This window comes from Pungitius pungitius, chromosome 6 (assembly GCF_949316345.1).
Source record: "Pungitius pungitius chromosome 6, fPunPun2.1, whole genome shotgun sequence".
Lineage (NCBI taxonomy): Eukaryota > Metazoa > Chordata > Actinopteri > Perciformes > Gasterosteidae > Pungitius > Pungitius pungitius.
This window is the reverse complement of record NC_084905.1, coordinates 5,071,350-5,078,615: the sequence shown is the minus strand read 5'-3', so window position 1 is coordinate 5,078,615 and position 7,266 is coordinate 5,071,350. Positions and strand designations below refer to the sequence as shown.

General features: G+C 40.4%; 1 protein-coding gene across 1 annotated transcript in view; it reads right to left on the bottom strand.

Moving 5' to 3' along the window:
* The window catches only part of LOC119195887 (histone H2AX), a 207,132-nt gene that overhangs the window by 37,026 nt on the left and 162,840 nt on the right, over positions 1 to 7,266 (bottom strand). The gene's annotated exons all lie outside the window — the stretch shown is intronic.

The window sequence follows — 7,266 nt, the reverse complement described above, 5'->3', positions numbered from 1 at the left end:
CTGTAAAGTAACCTTTCTAACAAGCAATTCTGAAACAGAACACATTCTGGATAAATCCTTTAAATGCATATTGAAGATGTGTTGTCTGCTTCTCTCCTAAATTGCTTTTTCCCTTTCATAAGAATTAGATAATATTTATTCAGTTCAGTGCAGTGCAGTTTGAGTGTGGGCTCTACTTAATTGATGTCCTTTAAGAATGCTCATTACCAAAGCTGCCATGTTAATTGCAAAGATGTGTTTTGCAAAATGTTGGTGCAGTATTTACATTTCATATAATGAACACAATTTTATTAATATTGCCGCTTCTAATAAATTGGATATAACCACATAAACTGTGAATATACAGTGTAATCTAGCACTTTTAAATGGCTTTATGTGTGTACAAAAGCATCCGCACACAGACCCAGAGGTCTATCCATACCTGCTATAAATATCCCTATCGCTTCTCTCAACTTGTGTGTCTCTCACACCGTCTTTGTCTTTTCTTCTCCTCGTTTCATGGTGGTTGAGCTGCACTCCTCTCCAGTTACGCTTCTGACATACCAGATATTACATTTGTGAATCCTCCAAATTAGATTTCAGCCCTTTTAACCAGGCATCAAACGAAGAGTGTAAATCCACTGTCTGAAATTTCCTCACAGCAATGATATCAGAGTGATCTAAGTGTAGCAGTATAGAGTTGCCAGGTCATTGGGTGACCCTGCTAGTAATTGATACCAGGTGGCTGTAATGAGGTGGGCCAGGTTAAAAGTGGCACGCCTCCACCAGCTTTTCCTCTTGCACACCCTGTCCTCTGTGGTACGCCATTTGTGGGCAACTATGCGTGCTGCTCTGTGCTCCCGTATGCCCCCTGTATGCCCAGAGCCGTGTTTACTTGGTAAGTGTCCCTCTCTACTTGGCATTGTTGATACTGTCTGATGGCAACGCTAGTGTGGTTACAGGTAAAATGCCAGCGACAGCCAGTGCCCTCCCTCCTGTGTTTAAGTGTGTGTCCTAAAACAGGTATGTGGAAAAGTAACAAAATGTTGTACTCAAGTAAAAGTACTGTTACTTAAGTAAAATTTTAAGATGTACAAGTAAAGTTACCAATCTAAAAATGTACTCAGAGTAAAAGTTACTGAGTTACTTTTTAAACTGCTGGGTCGGGTGTGGAATTCTAGTGTAGTTAAAAAAAAAAAGACAAGGGAAAATCTCAATCTAGTTTTCTGTTGAAGGAAGAACTTTACAAATTAACCGACCGACGGTTCCCTGATGACTGGATGTATGCACTCCAGTGGCGGACCGTATACTCTGCGATCTCCTTAAGGTGTCACTGAAGCAAAACAATGCGTGGACAATAAATATCAGAGCCAAGAGCAGCGAGTGTAGTCAACTACTGCTGCTAACACACCCCGTCAGACCAGGATTATTTATTTATATCCGTTAATGAACCTTTCTCCTCTTGTTACCCTGGTAACCGCTGTCATTACAGACGGTTGGGTCTATTCTTATTGTGAAAATGTATTTGTTTTTGTTTTGCTATTATTAAGCCTAAAATATCCCGTGTAATTAGGTCCTAATATTTCAAACTCAACATGTTTGTCTTGTGGCACATTGCATTTGGAGAAATCATGCATAACGGTTTATGCAATTTATACATCTTATGTATCTCTTTTCCATTTTTAATGTCCATGTTACTTCAAGGGATCACGCTATTTTATTTAACTTGTAAGATGTTAGAAATGCTCAGATATCAGCTTGATATATATATTTATCTCTATCTCTATTTAGATATATATCTCTATATAGATATACACTCACCGGCCACTTTATTAGGTACCCCATGCTAGTAACGGGTTGGACCCCCTTTTGCCTTCAGAACTGCCTCAATTCTTCGTGGCATAGATTCAACAAGGTGCTGGAAGCATTCCTCAGGGAGTTTGGTCCATATTGACATGATGGCATCACACAGTTGCCGCAGATTTGTCGGCTGCACATCCATGATGCGAATCTCCCGTTCCACCACATCCCAAAGATGCTCTATTGGATTGAGATCTGGTGATTGTGGAGGCCATTTGAGTACAGCGAACTCATTGTCATGTTCAAGAAACCAGTCTGAGATGATTCCAGCTTTATGACATGGCGCATTATCCTGCTGAAAGTAGCCATCAGAAGTTGGGTACATTATGGTCATAAAGGGATGGACATGGTCAGCAACAATACTCAGGTAGGCTGTGGCGTTGCAACGATGCTCAATTGGTACCAAGGGGCCCAAAGAGTGCCAAGAAAATATTCCCCACACCATGACACCACCACCACCAGCCTGAACCGTTGATACAAGGCAGGATGGATCCATGCTTTCATGTTGTAGACGCCAAATTCTGACCCTACCATCCGAATGTCGCAGCAGAAATCGAGACTCATCAGACCAGGCAACGTTTTTCCAATCTTCTATTGTCCAATTTCGATGAGCTTGTGCAAATTGTAGCCTCAGTTTCCTGTTCTTAGCTGAAAGGAGTGGCACCCGGTGTGGTCTTCTGCTGCTGTAGCCCATCTGCCTCAAAGTTCGACGTACTGTGCGTTCAGAGATGCTCTTATGCCCACCTTGGTTGTAACGGGTGGTTATTTGAGTCACTGTTGCCCTTCTATCAGCTTGAACCAGTCTGGCCATTCTCCTCTGACCTCTGGCATCAACAAGGCATTTCCGCCCACAGAACTGCCGCCCACTGGATGTTTTTTCTTTTTCGGACCATTCTCAGTAAACCCTAGAGATGGTTGTGCGTGAAAATCCCAGTAGATTAGCAGTTTCTGAAATACTCAGACCAGCCCTTCTGGCACCAACAATCATGCCACGTTCAAAGTCACTCAAATCACCTTTCTTCCCCATACTGATGCTCGGTTTGAACTGCAGGAGATTGTCTTGACAATGTCTACATGCCTAAATGCACTGAGTTGCCGCCATGTGATTGGCTGCTTAGAAATTAAGTGTTAACGAGCAGTTGGACAGGTGTACCTAATAAAGTGGCCGGTGAGTGTATATCTCTATCTCTATAGATATATCTCTATCTAAAGATATATCGCTATCTATCTATAGATATATATATCTATCTCTATCTATAGATATATCTCTATCTCTAGAGATATATATCTCTATCTCTAGAGATATATATCTCTATCTCTAGAGATATATATCTCTATCTCTAGAGATATATATCTCTATCTCTAGAGATATATATCTCTATCTCTAGAGATATATATCTCTATCTCTAGAGATATATATCTCTATCTCTAGAGATATATATCTCTATCTCTAGAGATATATATCTCTATCTCTATCTATAGAGAGATATATATCTCTATCTCTATCTATAGAGAGATATATATCTCTATCTCTATCTATAGAGAGATATATATCTCTATCTCTATCTATAGAGAGATATATATCTCTATCTCTATCTATCTATAGAGATATAAATATATCTCTAGCTATCTATAGAGATATATCTATCTCTAGCTATCTATAGAGATATATCTATCTCTAGCTATCTATAGAGATATATCTATCTCTAGCTATCTATAGAGATATATCTATCTGATAGATATCGCTATCTGTATATAGAGATATCGCTATCTGTATAGAGATATCTCTATATAGAGAGATATCTATATAGAGAGATATCTCTAGAGATATCTCTATACAGATAGATAGAGCTCTCTATCTATCTATCTCTATAGAGATATCTCTATCTCTCTCTATAGAGATATCTCTATCTCTCTATATAGAGATATCTCTCTATCTATATAGAGATATCTCTCTATATATGAGATATATATCTCAGCTTGATTTGTTTGACCACTTGAGGGAAGCGGAAAAGCTTAAATACACAGCTCCCCATGTTTGAGTTTGAACAATTGCCTACAGTGTAGATAACTGATTAGCTACTCAGCTGCCGCTGGGCATGTTGGACCTGTACCTGCAACTGTCCCATGGGTCAAGTTAGATGTGTTTGTGTTGCATACTCTTCCAAAGCATTGTTGTGTAAAGTAAACTATCATTTAAACAAACCGGATTAACAATTTTTAGTTTTTTGCAAAGCTCAAAGCCACCACAAGGACCATGCACAATGGGAATACATCCAGTCTCTTTTTTGTTATCCTTGATGCTCTTTAAATGGTCAATGTACATGGTGCTTTTAGGTTTACCTCCATTTCTTCCTCTACTCCAATCAATCACCTGAACGCATCTAGTTCAAAACATTGGTTCTCACATACCATGCTGTGAATGGATCGGTTCCAGTCTACATCCAGGACATGGTCAAACCCTATGGAAGTAAATCGGTCATCGGGTGTTGAAATAAAAGGTTGATTGAATTTCTAGCACTGAATATTTATTGGACATGGCTACAATCCGAAGGTGTATTGGGTGCTTGCTCCTTTTGCTTGACGTACGCTCCTGATCTGATCCTGATTTTATTTCAACACCTGATGACAGATTTACTTCCATAGAAACCTACATTCCAACCCCCAGACTCTGATCTGCATCTGCCAAGCTGCTTGTTCCTCCCTCACTGAGAGAAAAGCACTCAGCGAGATTGCGACTCTTTGCTCTTCTGGCTCCCAGATGGTGGAATGAGCTCTCTGATGACATCAGGACTGCAGAGAGCCTCTACATCTTCTGCCGAAAACTCAAGACACACCTTTTTAGACTCTACCTTGACTAACAAACTGTACTTAAATTGGACTGATAATGGCACGTGTGTATATATAACATGTTTAGAAACTGCTTATTTAACGAAAATTGCACTTTGTTTCTTGTTCTTCTGAGTTTATCTCTACGGTTGAAATGCACTTATTGTAAGTCGATTTGGATAAAGGCATTAGCTAAATGACGTGTAATGTAATCACCTAATTTTCTCTCATCTCACTTTCTACAGAGCTTGTATCGTTGTGCCCAGTCCTTTGCTCTTTTCTCTCCCCCTCCCTTTCATCTTCTTCCTCCGTACTGTTGCATTATTCAGACAGAGTGCTATTTGGAATGGCTTGTGTTGTCTCTGAGTACCTCTCCTCTCATCGCGCTCCATGGAGCATGGCTCCCTGAAAGAACCTGACATCACCTCACACACACAGGTCAGACAATATCACACACATACAAACCCAAGAGTCCACACGTACAGATTCCTTCAAATCAGGCTTTTTCTGCACATACATTGGTGAGTGTCAATATGCCAGTTGCCACGTGACAAATGCTCTGTTCTTTTTCTGTCTCTTTCTTCCTCAAATACCAGCGAGGGTTCCTCAGATCACTTAAGCTGTAAAGCAGGGCCCGACTACGACAGAACAAAGCGTCTTTTATTCATATTTACTAGTAGTGCCAAGCTGAAGCCCTTCGACTGCAGCCTTACCAACACAGGAGGGGTTTTGCATCGATGAGAAAGAAAGGGAACAGAGGAAACAACCATGCATATTTAATTGTTTAAAAAAAGTACATTCGACTGACTAAGAGTCACTTTATCGAGCAGTTGTGTGTGTTGCCTTGTTCCCCTTTTTATACATATTCAGTCATGAGTGAGAAATCAAAATGTTCGCTCTATTCTGACAGCAGCAGCATGTTTCTGTTTTCCTCCCATTTTCTCAACATAGTGGAGCAAATTCACTGCAGGGAACCCAATAAAAGATCTGAACAATGCATGTTCTTGGGGAAAGCAAAACTGGTTAAGGGGTTGTGGTGGTATTGATGATGTGGCTGGGGCATATGGATTGAAAATATTCTGCATTTTTCATGCAAGACTGTCTTTTTTTAGTCAAGTTGTGAGTGTGCAGGCACGCTGCCAGTGTTGAGTTACTGACGTCGAATAAGACTGGGTCACTGAATCTGTAATGATTTATGATCAAAAGATGAGACAACTGAATCTGGGACATTGTGCTATCCTTCCAATGTATAGGAGTTTTAGCAACAGTAATTGTTGTAATGTAGAGCTGGAAATAAGGCATTTCACCGTTGCTTTGATCGTAAAATGTAGAAAGTAAAAACTCTGAGTCTAAACTCTGGTAAGGAGGGGGTTGTAGTCACTGGGAAATGTGTCCAAAGGTACAAGAAGATGGAATTGGGCGAGAATCCGGTGATTAAAATAAAATAATTTATCTCTGAGATCCGGTGGTTTGGTGACCACTGACAGCGTAGCCCCGGTGCGTTGTCAATGCATGCAAGTAAACTGTAACTATTAATGCTTAGCACAACTTTTACTTGTCATATCTAATACTAAATAGTCCGTGAAAGCAATTATATGAGTCATTTTTTAATTCAATAATCCCCATAAACACAAAAGATTCTCCTCAGATTACACCCATGTCTGGAATGGGTAAACAGATATCTGTGACAACAGACAAAAAAACATTGCTTTTTGTGCAAATGGCTTTTAGAATCCAAAAGGATAAAATTATAGCTGACAAACAATATGAATTCAATTATTTTTTTATGAGCTTGATATTAAAAACATGCATCGGTTTGGGAGTATGTCCTCACCGAGGAGGCTGTGCAACAAGGGACTTTGAATCAGACAAAAAATTTAATCAATGCATCAACACAAAAGGCCTAATAATCAACACCCACATACTGTACATCTTTCCCTACATGTTGATGAAAGAATGCTTTGAAAAATCAAATCCTACATTAACAATTGCAGCCAATATTTTACATCTTTCAACGATCTACTAAATAACAATCTACTAAACCTTATAAGAAAGAGATAGTGGAAAATTGTACATTTGGCTTTTCATATTGGGCACTTTTCTGGGGTTTTCCCTGTGAGTGTGTGTAATTAATTTTGTGTTATTGTGAATTCCTGTTTTTGATGGCCCCACTGCTTGTATATGGCTGCAGACGGCTGGTGTTTATATTTGGCGTCCTGCGTAACGTCTACATGTTGGCAGTAAGGGAGACGACAGCGATTTCCTCAACAAAGGTTGAAGGAGCTGCTGGGTTCGGATCACTTTTCCTCCCATCTTTGCTCCCTTTCCCACTTGATTTTCCCCACACCAGTCTCCAGTTTCCCATCACACACATACCTCGATTTTTAAACCCCAGCTGCTCTCAGACCCATCGCCAGATCGTCAGTCTCCACATACGGCACCACTGCTACGGCTCATGAACCCGTCAGTTACTTGTTTGCGTGTGACCTTGTTTAACCCTGTTTCGTCCGAGCGTGGGCTCTGCCGTCTCTCCGAGGATCCACCAGCCTGTCACCCAGCAGCCTCGCGACGCCACTCCAAAGCCCAGTCAACCCAGAC